Here is a 17,687-nt window from a genome sequence, read left to right as displayed (position 1 = left end):
TTATAGCTGGACAGTTTTGTTGCACCTAGTTTCGTCGTAACATTAGAATAGGATTCAAACCGGTTTTACATATTAATTTTAACTCTCACAATATATATATATATATATATATATATATATATATATATATATATATATATATATATATATATATATATGTTAGGTTCAATGGAAAATGAACAATTAGGGCAATATATGCTGGAACCAATGATCAAATGACACGTGTCCATTTCTTTATTCATAAGCAATCTACTATGGAAGTTATTTATGTAGTTATTCCAAAATGATGTGTTGTCATGCTTTCATTGGTTTCAACATGTGTTGCCCTAATTGTTTATTTTCCATATAACCCTTCTCTCTCTCTCTCTCTCTCTATATATATATATATATATATATATATATATATATATATATATATATATATATATATATAGGGTTAGGTTATTTTGTTTTTACTAACTATTGTGTGCCAGAATGCACAGATCTGGACCATCGGATGGAATATAATCAAATGTCATGATTTGAGGGTCTATGATAGTAGAATAGGATAACATGTACCATATAATCAAACAAATTTTAGCATAAGGGCATTTTAGTCAATTAACCTATATTAAAAAAGGAAATTTTCGGATTTTTAGGGATGATTAATTCCATTATTTTTTAAAAATCTAAATATTTTAAATTTATTCAAATTCTAAAATTCGATTTTATTTTGTCAGAATGATAAAATGACAACCATAAACTAGTAAATGTATTTTTCGATTTTATTCTGTCAGAATGGCAGGATGCCAAACATAAACTAGTAAATACATTCTGAAAGAATACACAAATCAATTCTTGAACTAAATAATATAACAAATAATTACATCAAAATCTAACAAAAACACTAATCTATTCTGAAAGAATATTATTTTTAAGCGACACTTTATACATTGTAGCATAACACATTCTGGTATAATACACTCTTGTTCTATATGTTTTCTTCCTTCTCCACATCAATGTTAGCCTCTTCAAAACCTGAATCCACAAAGAAAAGATAATCAAGTTTCAAAAATTAAGCAATTCAATGCATTCTAATAAAATACAACAATAAATATTCTTATAGAATAAACTATTCTTGCAGAATGGTTTTGAATATTCTTAAAGAATTTGTAACATTAAAAAAAAATCATTTGTGGGGGATTGAATGATTCAACTCCACTAATACAAAACAAAAACCCTGAACTCAATAAGATTTTCACTTGGGTCTTTTGGGAAGTCCTGATTTGATTGAATTTTCGTGTTCCTTTTCCTGTCAAATGAATTAAACCCAAACACTCATTTGGGTTCTACCGATCATTGTCAAACATCTAAAAAAACTGAGATACATTCTGCGTTTGACCTCTAATCACCGAACAATCTATCCTCCAACCTTTCTTTTCCTTCCGTCGATCCTTGCTGCCAAATCGTTCCCACCTGATGTCGCTGAAGTCCTGATTTGATTGAAACGATTCATCAAAAATGGAAGCTAGCAAGTAAAGATTAGCAAAAATTGAGAAAATCATATAATGTACCTTTTCCCAATTCGGATTCAAAATTACATCCATGGTGATTGTACCTTCCAGGATTAAAATCAAGAAGATGAAGATAAGGTGGAGGCGTGAGGACCTTTGATAGAGCAGCGATGGTGGGGATCGTATTTATAAACTGAGATACCTTCTGCGTTTGACCTCTAATCACCGAACAATCTATCCTCCAACCTTTCTTTTCCTTCCGTCGATCCTTGCTGCCAAATCGTTCCCACTTAATGTCGCTGAAGTCCTGATTTGATTGAAACGATTCATCAAAAATGGAAGCTAGCAAGTAAAGATTAGCAAAAATTGAGAAAATCATATAATGTACCTTTTCCCAATTCGGATTCAAAATTACATTCATGGTGATTGTACCTTCCAGGATTAAAATCAAGAAGATGAAGATAAGGTGGAGGCGTGAGGGCCTTTGATAGAGCAGCGATGGTGGGGATCGTATTTATAAACTGAGATACCTTCTGCGTTTGACCTCTAATCACCGAACAATCTATCCTCCAACCTTTCTTTTCCTTCCGTCGATCCTTGCTGCCAAATCGTTCCCACCTAATGTCGCTGAAGTCCTGATTTGATTGAAATGATTCATCAAAAATGGAAGCTAGCAAGTAAAGATTGTGGAGGGGGACGAGCTATTTCGATTGGAGAAAGAATGCAAAGAGGAACACAAGCCCTAGGTTGAAACAGATTGGTCGTTTGATGCAGACGATCGTCGTTGGAGGAGGCGTATGTGATATGCTGTATAAGGTTATTAGGTCAAATATATTTACTTTATTTCCATAATTGTAGGATTTCAATTAAATGATTTCCTTAATTAAAAGTACAAAAGGTCTAAAATACCCTTTATTGATTTATTTAATTATTTATTATTTCTTGAATTCTCATTGGTGCATTTAGGCACACAATATTTGTTGAAAACATTTGAACCTAACACACACACACACACACACACACTCTCTCTCTCTCTCTCTCTCTATATATATATATATATATATATATATATATATATTTCATTAGTTGGTAAAATCATTGACGACTTTGATCATTTAATGTGATAATTTTAGACGATTTTTAATTCATCATCAATTTCACATTTATCTGTTTAGTCATTGGAGTCATTGGGGTGATTATGATGTTGTCCTCACCCTCCAAAGATCATGCATTAGATTATTTTGTTAACTATGTGAAATAACTTTTGAAAAATATTGTTGAAAATAAAGTTTTGATTTCGAGTAAAATTGAATTCTTTTCGATTAAATCAAAATTGCCAACAATTTGTATGATCAAAAGTTGTACGTTGCCAACATTTATAGTAAGGTTTAAAGATGCGACGTAAATATAGGTCAGAATATAATAAACATCTGACAAATAAGTTTTCCTTGCATTTCGCTAATCATATAAAAAACATGTCATCTCATAACTCATGTTACTTTAATTTTTTGTGTCATTAAACAAATTTGATTGAGAACTAAGAACTAGTAGCTAACTTGTCATCTAGGTATCCATCTCAACGAGTCATATGCATTTATGAAGTCGGCCTTGAAGGCATCAACTTCTTCATTTTCGCTTTAGAGCGACTAACAATTTCATTAACCATTAAAGGATCATCATGATTTTGATGACCCTTAATAAACATTGTTTGTTCTTCACTGATCACCTCCCCCGCGACTTCCAATAAAAGATTTGCCAATATTAGCAATTATTTTGTACTAGCAACTAGTTTGACTAATTGGTCTAAATTCTTGGATGAAAATGGGATATGTCACTTCCGGTTATTGTTTATGATGATCTCAATTGTTTTCAACATTAAAATCGGAAGGAAATATTTTATTGTAACGTACAAATTTTTCAACCAAAATTTTCTTTTCAAAATATAAGTAAAACAACCCAAAACCATTTTTCATAAAAAAAAATAATATATATCAAATTGTTTCAAACATCATAAATCAAGTCATAAAATGTGTAGAGTTTGCAAAAGTCTCAAAATATAAACATATGTCATATGCGAGTACAATCATGTCGTGTTCTTCATTCTTATCAGAACAACCTAAAAATATTTAACCTTAAAATGTAAGCACAAAGTTTAGTGAGTTCCCCAATATACTACACATTCCATCACATATACCATGCATACCAAAATAAACTAATAGCCAACACCCCAATAGACTTGTAGGCACCAAGCCCTCATCTCACTGGCCAGTCGGCTTCCAACCAGCTCATAGCCAACACCCCAGTAGACCTCTAGGCATGGAGCCATCATCCTACTGACCAATCAACTTCTAGACATCCTCGTTTTAGGTCCAAAGGATCTTGGCCAACCACCCATAGGACTATCCACTTATTATAAAAAGACTAATCTAGTCTAATCACACACCACACACTAACATCATACATAGGCATCTTACCACGTAAATGACCTATAATGTCACACATAGTATAATGAGAAAAATCATATGAATTTGGAAATCACAACTCCAAAGCAGTCTCCACCAACGAAACATCTAGCACAAACTACTTAATACCAAACTTATGCGAATCCTCAGTCTAATACTCAAAACTATCAAAGTTTGATCAAAATTCAACGGTCAATGACCAACGACATGCACCTGGGCACATTGTGTCCATTATAGGAAAAAATAGTCAGATTCCTCTACTCTACGTGTCGCGTGCAAGGGAGCTATGTAGGCCCAAAACTATATGCGCCGGGGGCTGAACCGAAGGTGGTTGTGGCTGTATTTGAGACGGAAAAACATGTTGAACCGGTTGCATTGTGGGTTTGAAAATCGAGGTTGCTAGCAGATTTGGAGCAACAAAAAATGAGATCCGGACTAGGCTTGTTGGGATGTTGACAGCAACAAGTACATGGGTTGTTGGCCCATTGGTGGAAGCTGGGAAGAAGGGCTGAAGTTCGACCATTATTGTTGTGAAAAAAATAGTAGTATTTTTTCCGCGACGTTGATGTCTAAGGTCGTTGTTGGCAATAGAAATATATGCTTGTCCATTTACAAGAATTCTCGCATGTTGTGTTCCCAAGTGATATGTCCCTACGAAATGGTTAGCAATTGTGGAACCACTAGCCCCCTTTGGAAGCATCTTTACTATTATTTCTATTTTTATTCCGTTTATTTTTTTTGTTCCCCAGAGGAGTCGGAAGATGAAATAAGAGCGGAATTTGAATACAAAGGAGAGTCAAGAGGAGCGTCAATGTTTTATTCACCAAACTCGTGAAGTAAAAGCATATTTTAGGCTTCAAGAAATGATGAAAATGGTTTTATATTAGTAATGACATCAACATTCAACAATAATGTGATACGAAGGGGGTAATTGATGCAATATTTGTATAACCAACTCAATTCTAGTAATAAGAGAATCAACATCTGATAAAGCATCAACAAGATTTTTTAGTGAGTGACAAAATTCAGTAATAAACAACGAACCCTTTTTGGTGTTACGAAATTGATCTTGTAATTGAAGCATACAAGTCATTTTGTTGTTTTAAAAAAGTTCATCAAGTTTATCCCAAAGATCTTTGGCAGTGCAATTATCACTTGAAATAACTTGAATTAGGTTCACAAGTTGAGCAAAAGCAAGTGTTAACCCTAGAATCGATAGTCTCAATCTTCATCATCATCACTGCAAGGTTTTGATTTTTCGATATTTAGGGGTGTTCATGGATGGTTAACCAAACCGAAATCATATTTCAGAATGTTAACCAAAGTGATCGATTAATTAGTTTCTTAAAGGGTTAATGTCATAAAAACCTTCAAGTTTTCAAGGTTTTGTCGGTTTTGCCAAAAGTTGAATTTTATGTCTGTTTTTACCCTAACATTTTCCAAAAAAATGTTCGTTTTACCCTTTTACCGGTGATAACAGGTTACCATTATATTAACTTCTCAAAAAACTCTTAAGTTTACAGTTTTTTTACGTTTTTACCTTTAAGCTTATAATTTTTTTTACACTTTTACCCTATGTATTTTTTTTCTTATTATACGTATTCAAGCAGAAAAATCATATGAATATGTATATTATGAAAAAAATATATTTAGGGTTAAAGTGTAAAAAAATTATAAACTTAAGGGTAAAAACGCAAAAAAAATGGTAAACTTAAGGTTTTTTTTTTTTTGCGAATTTAATATAATGGTAACCTGGAAAACCTGTTATCACCGGTAAAAGGGTAAAACCGAATATTTTTTCGAAAATATTTGGGTAAAAACGGACGTAAATTTCAACTTTGAGCAAAACCGACAAAACCCTGAAAACTTGATGGTTTTTATGACATTAACCATTTCTTAAACTTAAACCGAAAAAACAGGTGAACCGATTTTCCGATAACTTGTTTCTTCGTTCAGTTTACATATTAACCGTTTATGAAGTAACAAATGTCTTCCAAAACTAAACATACAATATATTTACAGATACAATCTTTGAGAGGGTAGAACAAAAAAAAATTAAATTTAAATTTCAAGCAAACATTATTATTAAAAAACTAAAAAAATGAATAATGTTATAAAATACATCAAATGAATCATATAAGGCTATAGGGTATGAAGCAGTTTGTGAGTGCGAGAGCTAGAACTGTAGCCGGAAACAGTAAACACAATATCATGACTGTGGTTTGGCTTGTATGAGATCAGAGTCAAGGGATGCTTCCCCGCCTCCTCTCTATTGATTTGATTCGTCCATTTTTTTTTTCACAAAAACCCATTCCAAGGGTTATTTTTTAAAAAAAAATTACCTTTTTTTTATTATAACGTCTAGATTTCGAATATATATATATATATATATATATATATATATATATATATATATATATATATATATATATATATATATATATATATATATATATATATATATATATATATATATATATATGGTAAATTACACCAATATGGTTTAGGTCAATCAGCACGTTTGGTCCTTAAGTTTTTTTTTTTTTTAAAACCCGGACAGTACCTAGAATGTATTTTTGTTACATGTTGGGTCCTTGATAGACCTAAAATGACTATATTACCCTTTTTATTTATTTATTTTGTTTATTTCTTATATATATATATATATATATATATATATATATATATATATATATGATAAGGTGAGTCCTATCCCATCACCCCCCTTCTCATCCTTCTCACTACCCTTCAGATTTTCAATCTCCAGATAAACCTCCGACTAGACAACCAATAGCGACCATCCCTTCCTCTGACAAGCTTAAACACAATCACATATTCAATCACAGTGTCTTGTGATGAAACCCAGAAATTAAGAAATAAAATTGAAATTGAAATCAAAATCCCACTATGACTACTTGGTGCTCTAGTTTTTGCATCTGAAACCACATATATTGACATGTTTGAAACCCAATAGATGATGAATCCTAGAAATTAACCATGGTCTCAAAAGACAAAGATCAATATTTGTGAAAATGAAGAAGATCGATGATGTAAAATGGATGTTTAAAACCCAAAAATTCAGTTCCATGTGAGAGAAGAAAATCAACGGTGATGAAACCCATCTGAGAAGAAGATCTACAAAGAAGATGATGTCTGAAACAACATGGTTCCTCATAACTTGACTATAAGCACCATTGGTAAAACAAACGCTGCAATCAATCCACCACCTGATGCAAATCGATTTCTAGACCCAAATCAATGAGGCTGAATTCTAACATTAAACTAAAATTCGATCTCAAACTGAAATCAAACAAAAAAAATCGACTCTGAAACTCAAAATCAAACCTCAAACTAAAATCAAACTTGAAATCAAACGTAATGGGTGATATACGGTTGGTTTGGGGCACTGCAAATGGAAAAGGGCGGTGTTCAAGAGAATGCTTCACCTCCGCCTTCTCCGAAGAACGTCACTAATATGGTCCGATATTTTGTGGGTGAGCCAGTTGGCCTTGAAGGAAGGAAGAACACGAGGGAACCACCATCATTGGATGCAGGTGGCGGTGACTGATGAAGGAAAACGCCAAGAATAAACCTTGAAGGATTAAGACAATAGGTGGGAGAAAATGTGTGAGGGGGAATAATGAAGTGGGAACGTTAGATCAGAAAAATAAAAGAAGGGTAATATAGTCATTTTAGGTCTATCAGGGACTCAATGTGCAACAAAATACATATTATGGACCGTCCGAGTTAAAAAAAGTCTTAGGAATCAAGCGGAGATTGCCCCAAACCACAAGGACTATTCGTGTAATTTATATATATATATATATATATATATACACACACACACACACACACACATACCTTAATAAGCATTTAGCCTCAAATGCTGAATTTTAAGAGGTACAATCTTTAATGTAATATGTACAATCCTTTTATGCAGGAAATGTAAAACTTATCTGGTCAACGATTGACATGGGACATTGAATTAGTATTCATCGCTTTCAGCCAAAGAATCGGTCAACACCAACGACGCTGTATATAACATCTCTCTCACTGTTCGGTATCAGTCCCCTTCTCCCCACAACTAAATGATCATCACTCCCCCTTCTCTATCAAGGTTCATCGCAGTCAGCATACCACAACAAATTTGCCTCCCTCATCACCAGTGCCCATCATTTTCAACCACTAAAACTAACCCTCAAATCGACATCTCTCTGTGTCTGCATCTGTTATCTCTGGAGAAGAACATGGCTAAATAAACCTGGAAACGAAGCAAATCTAGGGTTTTTTTACTTCTGATTTTCTCGAATCTAAAACTTAATAGTTAGTTTTTTGTTTCTTTTTAAGCCCTTATAATCTCTTTTCAATCCGCTGCCTCCTTCTCCTCTTTGACCTTCTCTCTCTCATCAAGATTTTTGATTTCTTCTTATAAGTTTTTTTTACCATAGATTCGATTCTACACCATAGTCACACCATCAAGGTCTCTCTCTCTCTCTCTCTGTATATGCTCTATCTAACAGTCTCTGTGTTTATGTGTTTAACTTTATGTGTGTGTGTGTGTTACAAGCCCTTAAATGGGAGGACATTGAGAGATGAAGCGAAATGAGGATTTTTCAAGACTTGTGTTGACTAATTTTAGCTAATCAACTGTGGAATTGGAACTCCTTTCATTGACATTTCGTACAGATAACATTTTACGCTTTATGTATTTTTAGTTCGATTTAATCAATGTTTTGATAGGTTTTGAGCGTAACAACATTCCTATGGTGTTCATGCAAACCCTAATGCTTGGATCTAGTTTTTCTAATTGTACACGCATATTGTCCAAGACCTGCAAAACCCTAATCTAGCATACAACAAAAAACTAATTGAATAATAGATAAACAAGTTAGATGAAAACCTTGACTGTTGATTGTAGATCTTGAAGCTTTGAGAACCTTAGCACCCCAAATGTTGTGCCTCTAATGAATCACAAACACCAAAAGCAATTGGATGAAGCAAGAGAGAGAGGGGAGAGGGAAAAATCAGCTCCAAGACTTCTAGGGTTAGATGTAGCCGAATTCTCATGCCCAAGGGGTCTTTATATAAGGTGTGAGAATTAGGGTTTCAGTCATTATCCTTATCTGGTTACATAGCTACCAAGCAGCCCATAAGATAATTCTAGAATCCCTCATTTGGACGAATTCCTAAGGCATTATCCTTAGAATTCGTCCACCCTATCCTTTAGGGTTTCCTTACCCAACCTTGCAACTATCACATTATTACAATTCAGTCTCTTTAGTTCAATTAACTTCTTTTGACCACAAAATTAATTCTTAATTAATTCTTGTCCAATATTTACTAAATAAATATGATTTCTCTTTTAATATATTATTCTTATAATATACTACCTTCGTCCCAAATTAATTGTCTACATTTGAATTTTTCAGTCTTTATTTTTCAACTTTGACCTTAAATATTTTTCTTTTTGATAGATATTACTTGTTACAAAATATATAAATGGATTGCATTTTAAATATCTTTTCATTGTTATACCTTTCATCAAGTAATATATAACACATATAAAAATATTTAAGGTCAAAATTGAAGGAAAAATACTTCAAAAGTAAAAAAATTGACAATTAATTTGGGACGGAGGGAGTATTAATAAACCATAATAATCGCTTTCTCTATTATTCATCCAGTAAAGTTGCTTTGTTGAAGGAAACCCCAAAGGACCATGCTACAATCGGGTCAAGTACATACCAAATATAGTTATGTACTTAGACACTAATCCAATAGTCTCCCACTTGGATTAGTCTAATAACTACAAATGCAAGTATGACTTCAGGATCCGATTAGCAATCGTAGTTCTTAAAACTCTTGATCCTATCAATAACTTGTCCTTTAGATAAGGGATCATATAGTCCTCAATTCTAGATATCGTGCGGAAAATTACATGAAACATAGTCATACTTATTGTCCTGTAGAATTGTTTTTCGATCTCTGATTTTGTCTGACATAGAACTTAATTGAACACATCAATTCAGTCCTGACCGGGCCCAACACATAAGTCAAACTAAATCATCGAGGGGCCCAGATATCGCTTTTACCCTCTTAGGATAAAAGGAACAAATAAACTTCGACTTATATGTATTTACTATTCACTCATCAAATCATGCACAACAATACGTTTTATAACATCAAGTTACTGATGCGTTTACGCATTATCAATGCATAAACGACTTGCAAACAATAAACTATATATCTAGGTTTCTAGACCATATCATCTTGCGATCACTCATGATAAATTCCATGAAGTGATACTGACAAGCGTGGGTTCAATCCAATGCTTAAATCTCAATTCATAAGCACTCATGAATGTTGCAACAAACTTTTGCTATGTCTAATACACTTTTAGACAGTCTACAAACCAATTCATGACAGTCTTCATTCATACTTACTTCCAACATATGAACGACTGTGGACTGTTCGAATAATCCTATTACTCAGGAAGTCAAAACATGCAAAGTGAAACAATAGGTAAATAATTAACACAAGACAGTAGCTTTACTTATAAATAATACTCCTTTATTTAATCATCAAATGTTAATTACAATTTATCTATTACATGTTTCGAAACTATCTAATCTAAACTAATATTTGTCCTTTAGCCCAATGCTCTTAGCGTGCTGCAAGTGCTTAACCCTACTCAGTCCCTTCGTGAGGGGATCTGCCGGGTTATCCTCTGACAATACCCTCTTCACTACGAGGAGTCCCTCTTCTACCCGATGTCTAATGAAGTGATATTTTTTGTCGATATGCCTGGATCTGTTGTGATCCTTCGGTTCCTTGGTTAAGGCAACCGCACCTTCATTATCAGAGAAAATTTCCATGGGCTCCTTTATGGCCGGTACAACTCCAAGGTCTCCAAAAAAGTTCTTCAACCATATTGCCTCCTTCGACGCTTCGCTCACTGCTTATACTCTGATTTTCACGTTGAATCAGCTACGGTTTCCTGCTTGGAACTTTTCCAAGTCACTGCCCCTCCATTTAAGGTAAAGACCCACCCCGACTGAGAACGGTAGTTGTCTCGGTCGGTCTGAAAACTGGCATCACTATACCCTCGCACCCTTAAGTCATCACTCCCATCGAGGACTAGAAGCCATTCCTTGGTCCTCCGAAGGCACTTAAGGATATTCTTGACTGCGGTCCAATGTGCTCTGCTAGGGTTTCCTTGATATCTACTGACCATGCTCAAAGCGAAGGCCACATCAGGGTGAGTGCAAGTCATAACATACATGATCGAGCCAACTGTGGAAGCGTAAGGTACTCGGATCATCTCTGCTATCTCGACTACGGTAATTGGGCTTTGAGTCTTACTCAACTTGGCATTGCTTTGGATCGGTAACTCCCCTTTCTTGGAATTCTCCATACTAAAACGTTTTAGTACCTTGTCCAAGTAAGTATTCTGACTAAGTCGCATTAGTCTTTTACTCATGTTTCTCACTATCCTTATTCCTAGAATATAGGTAGACTCTCCGAGGTCCTTCATAGCGAAACACTTCCCAAGCCAGGACTTAACTTCTTGCAGGTTCGGGATGTCGTTTCCTATGAGTAGTATGTCATCGAAATACAATACGAGGAAGCTAACTATACTCCCACTGCCTTTGACATATACACATGATTCATCATCGCTTCTCAAAAATCCGAACTCTTTGACTTTCTCATAAAAACAAAGATTCCATCTGTGAGATGCTCATTTCAGTCCATAAATGGACTTCTCAAGCTTACACACTCTATTAGGGTGCTTCGCATCGACAAAACCCTCTGGCCGACTCATGTAAACATCCTCAGCCAACTTCCCATTAAGGAAAGCAGTTTTGACATCCATTTGTCATATTTCATAGTCATGAAATGCAGCAATGGACAACATCACCCTAATAGGCTTTATCTTCGCAACTAGTGAGAAGGTCTCATCATAGTCAACTCCGAGAGCTTGAGTAAATCCCTTCGCAACCAATCGTGCCTTATAAGTGTGTACTTTCCCATCCATGTTGGTCTTCTTCTTGAAGATCCACTTGCACCCGACCATCTTACGACTTGGCACATTATCAACCAAATTCCAAACTTGGTTGTCATACATGGACTGAATCTCGCTGTCAACCTCTTTTCATTTTGCAGACTCCGAGCCTGCCATGGCTTCCTTTTAGCTATTAGGTTCATCCAAATTTACTAGTGTACTATCACTAATAAACGTATCACCTTCACTTGTTATATGAAAACAATATAACATAGGTGGAACACTAACTCTACTGGAACGTCTAAGAGGTAAGGATTCGTCAATCGGTTCAACCGAAGTTTCCTCCTTGGGTTGAGCACCAGCGTTAGAGGTTCATTCATCGCTCGACTCTTGAAGCTCTTCAAGATATATTTGCCTCCCACTGTCCCCTTGGCTTATGAGTTCTCGCTCTCGGAAAACCCCTCTCCTTGCAATGAAGACAACATTGTCACTCGGTCTATAGAAGAGATATCCAAAGGACTTTTGTGGATAGCCGATGAAAATACATCGCTCACTAGGAGGTTTGAGCTTGTCGTGAGTCTCTCGTCTTACGAAAGCCTCGCAACCCCAAACCTTGATATGTACCAACGAGGGAGCCTTCCCTATCCACGTCTCGTGAGGTGTTTTGGCAACCTTCTTTGTAGGGACTAAGTTAAGGATATGGGTGGCAGTCTCTAAGGCATACCCCCAAAATGAGATAGGTAGCGAACCACGACTCATCACGGAACGAACCATGTCTATCAAGGTTCGATTACGCCTCTCAGCCACACCATTCAACTGCGGTGTCCTAGGTGGCGTCAATTGTGAAACTATTCCACATTCCTTGAGGTAGTCGTGGAATTTACGACTAAGGTACTCTCCACCTCGATCGGATCGAAACATCTTGATTTTCCTGCCCAGTTAATTCTCCACTTCCTGCTTAAACTCTTTGAACCTTTCAAAGGTTTCTGACTTGTGCTTGATTAAGTAGATATACCCATATCTGCTATAATCATCGGTGAAAGTCACATAGAAGCAGCTTGCATCCCTCGTGGTGGTTCTAAAGGGCCCACACACATCGGTGTATATGAGATCCAATAAGCCCTCACCATTTTCACACGTACCAGTGAAGGGTGACTTGGTCATCTTTCCAAGTAAACAAGACTCGCACACGTCATCATCCCTAAGGTCGAATGACTCCAACACTCCATCCTTTTGGAGTTGGGCTATGTGTTTCTTGTTGACATGTCCAAGACGACAATGCCACAAGCATGCTTTGTCCAAACTGTTGGAAGATTCAATATGCAACACATAATTTCCTAATTTATCTACAACCATCACAGTTTCATATATTCCATTACAAGGCAATGCTTCAAAATAGAAAACACCATTAAGATAAGCATTAATAGAACCCTTTTCATTATCAAATGAATATCTAAATCCTTCTCTATACAAACCATGAAAAGAAATGATGTTTCTTTCCATTTCTGGTGACTAGCAATAGTTATTCAAATCTAGTCCTAATCCATTACTAAGCACTAAAGAGTAAACTCCAATCTTGGTGACAGGTGTAACACCCGGTTTTGAAAGTGTTCGATTGCGTCTTCGGAGGCTAAGGGTATAAGCTTAATTTGACGATTTGGTCTTTTATGGGTCGCGGGTCTTATTCGGAAGGTTTTAGGGCTTGGGTGTAGAAATGGGAGTGTAGGGTTTCTCATCACCTTTTCGTGGATATGAAGTTCGTAGGAAAGGGACTTATAATGAAAAGTTATAGTACTTTGAAGATTTTGGCATTATTGGTCCTTAGTAGAGAAAAGTGGCGAGGAGATCCCACGCATGCAAGGTGGCCAGCTCAAGAGTACGCCCAACGTAGAGGGGATAAGTGGTCGCAGGTGTTGGAGATGTACGCCTAACATAAGAGAAGTACGCCCAACGTACGCTCAGAGTCCCTAAACCCTAATTTTTAGGGTTGGCTCACTATTTAAAGCACCTTAAGTCCGAGGGGGTGCACCTCCCTTTCATTCTCATAGCCTTAAACCCTAAATTCGAGTGATAGCTTCATCCAAGAGTGCTGTGAGTGCATTTTGGGTGGTTTTTGGTGCATTTCAAGAAGATGGAACTTGTTGCAAAGATGGGAATGAAGGAGGAGCTTTTGGATCTAGCATTTGGGACTCATTCTCAGCTTGATGAAGCTACAAAGCTTTGATCTTGATCATTCATCTCTTAGATCTACCATTGTGAGTTTTAGTTCATTTTGGTCCCAAGGATGGAACTTTATGGTTTAAATCTGATCCTTAGGCTTAGAGTTGCCACTCTCTGTGTTAAATGAGTCCCTAAGGCAGAAAGTTGCCATCTTGGAGGTCTTAATGGGTTCATGCATGAGTTAAGACCATTTCCATGGAAGTAGATTATCATTTTTGGAGTTTGGGCTTATGTGGGTCATGCAAAGCCATCAAGTAAGCAAATTTATGGTTTAAGATGTTGAAGAGGACTTGGATATGCAACTGTAGCTTCTAGAGTGGAGTACTAAACATTAATGGAAAAGTGGCTTAACAGAGGAGTATGTTGGGTGTACATGTAGGTACACACAGCGTACACTCCATTAAGCCAGTACGCTTAGCGTACAGAAGAGTACGCCCTGCGTACTCATCAGTTATGGGTTTGGTGTGTTTTGGGCCTCGGGTTGGGCCAAGAAATGGACTTTGTGTTTTGGGGCCCTGTTGGGCCATCAGGTTTGGGATTGATATTTATTTGTAGAGGCCCATTATGGTTTTGAGCCCAATTTGGAATTGGGCCATTAAAGGACTTATGGACATTAGAGTGTTGGGCTTTTGTTTTGGGTTTGGTCCTTAGTTTTGGATTATACTGGGCCAGGAGTAGAATGGTCATTTTACCCCATGTATGGATTAAGGATTTTGGTATGAGACCCAATCGCTAATTGGGTATATTGTTTGGTAGTGACAGCTCGGGAATCTGGCGAGGCAGTAGCTAAGGAGTTCATGCGGGAAGCTTCTGCAATGTGGGGTGAGTCTTCTCACCATACCAATGGGTCTAAGGCACCAAGGTCGGCCCATTTTATGATAATTGGTATACTTTTTGTGTAGAGGTTTGTAGCATATTTATGCAGTGATATGTAGTAGAGATAGCTTTTACAGCTGATGGTAGAGATAACCTTTGTGGCTAATGGTAGAGATAGCCTTTATGGCTAATAGTAGAGATATCCATTGGGGCTAACGGTAGAGATAGCCTTTGGGGCTAACAGTAGAGATACCCTTTGGGGCTAAGGGTAGAGATAACCTTTGTGGTGTGACAACCGTTAATTTCCGGTCAAGTCAAAGTCAAATAAAGTCAACAAGTCAAATCGGTCAACTCAATTAACCATTGTGTATTAGGGTTTACATCGTGTTTACTATTGTATAACACACTATCTTTATGCAAAGTATCACTTTGAGTCTTCACGTGTTCAGAAAATCTAAACCCTAATCAGTATAACTAATGGAACAACTCAATAAAACATTAATACATACCCTTTGAGGGCGTATAATGCTCATAACAAGGCAAAACGGGATTTACAAACCTTGCGTAGCGAAGCTAAACATCCAAAAAGGTCACAAACTAAGTCTCTATCAAACCTCTCTCGCTCTATCTCTCTCTATCTCAAATCTCTCCAAGTATGTGAAATCTCTCCCAAATCTCTCCAAGTATGTGAAATCTCTCCCAAATCTCTCTAAGTATGTGAAATCTCTCCAAGTATGTGAAATCTCTCCTAAATCTCTCTAAGTATGTGAAATCTCTCCAAGTATGTGAAATCTCTCTAAGCATGTGGAATCTCTCCAAGTATGTGAAATCTCTTCCAAATCTCTCTCAAAATCTCCCTCAACTTTTTAAAATCATTTGGGGCATCCCGACCCTTAACTTAGTAAAAACCACTTGAAACGGGAAGTTTATGCGAAAAAAAACAGCTCTATAGAAGCAAAACCCTCTGATAGGACGAAACCCTCTTAGAGCTGAACCTCCCTTAGGACCGAACCTGCTTGGACCGAACTTGCAAGGACTGAAGCTTCTGGGGAACCGAACTCGCATAGACCAAACCCGAACTACCCTTCGCTTCTAGCCTACTTCGCCTTCGGTCCCTCTTCCGTTTTCTCCTGCGAGACTGCTCGGACCGAGCCCTCCTCTCGGTTCTAATGCATCAAGTGAACCTACCTTCGGTTCTAATGGCTAGGACCGAACCTCCGACCCTGACTTCGCAGACTTCGACCCTTTTTCCCGGTTTTCGACCCTAACTTCGTTTTACGCCCGTTTTTCATGATTTTGACACGAGATTTTCACCCAAACTCTTATTTTGGCATATGAGACCCTATATAATCATATTTTAATCATTTTTGGAGGAAAATCATTGCCTAAGAATAAAATCTAGTGGGTAAGATATTGGTGTTGGAGTGTTGACTTTAGCTAGAGTATGACACAAGTTAACCCATACCCTCATAGGACAACCCTCAGTCACTATTCCTCCCTACCTAGGCAACTATTTGTCCTTTGGCACCCCTCCTCCAGCTGCATAGCTTCATCAAAAGCTGGAAACTCTCATATCTCTTTCCATTTTACTCACACTCTCTCACCAAAAAGCACCTCTCTCTCTCTCCCTCTCCCTCTTTAGAACTCGAGATTTCAAGGCTGTTCTTGAGCTTTTCACTTCAGTTTTGGTAAGTAAAATTCATCCTTCACCTTATTATCGCATACTTCTTCACTCAAGTCATGGATTTCTCACACAAATATCGTCATATTTGTTGCTAGATCTTCAAATCTTCAAGTGTCTCCCAAGTGTTCTTGACTTGGAAACCTCTCTTTTTCCACATTCATCTCAAGGAATCACTCAAGGTGAGTTCATACCCCCACCTTTTCATGTTTTCTTCAAGTTTTAGGGGGAGAATACAAGTTAAATCACCAAGAACTTAGCAATACTCAAACATCAGTTTTCCATATAAAAGTTGAGTTCCATTCACATACTGTTTTGAACATCTTAAACTTTTTAGTTTTCAAAACTGTATTAGATGCAAATATTTTAGGTTTATACCTTTAAAATGACTACTTGCACATATTCACACGAGATTTCTACAATTTATGGTGATTTTTACAAAACTGCCTATCACTGTAGCTATGAATTCGGACCAGTATGTGAATATGAACGTTTTCACATCAGTTAGAGACTTCTAAAAATCATAATAAAATTTATGAACAAACTAGACACATTTTCTAAACTCTCAGAGTTTACAGATTTAGTTTTAGATTTCGTATGATTTTTCTGTGATTTTTCCAAAACAGTGTAAAAATGTTAGAAACAAGTTAACAGTTTATAACTTTCATCACACTTTGTAACATGTTGAGCAAAGTGTTAATCTTTGAGTATTTCATATTTTACATGTGTTTCTTGTTGTGGTATAATTATATAACAGAAAATACTCACTGATTTGTAAGAATCCTCTATCATTACCAATAGTACAAGACAAGGCATGATAAATATAATTATATTTTTGCTATACATTCGACTTACATAGAAAATGGTTCTTTTACATAACAAACGTTTTGGATAAACTATAATATATATAGTTTATGTTTCGTATACATTACAAACACTTATGATAAACTATAGTAAGTATAGTTTATGTTTCATATACATTATAAACAATTATGTTAAACTATAATAGGTAT

This window comes from Lactuca serriola, chromosome 4 (assembly GCF_051521515.1).
Source record: "Lactuca serriola cultivar US96UC23 chromosome 4, Lser_US96UC23_V15, whole genome shotgun sequence".
NCBI lineage: Eukaryota > Viridiplantae > Streptophyta > Magnoliopsida > Asterales > Asteraceae > Lactuca > Lactuca serriola.
Note: the sequence above shows the minus strand (reverse complement) of the source record.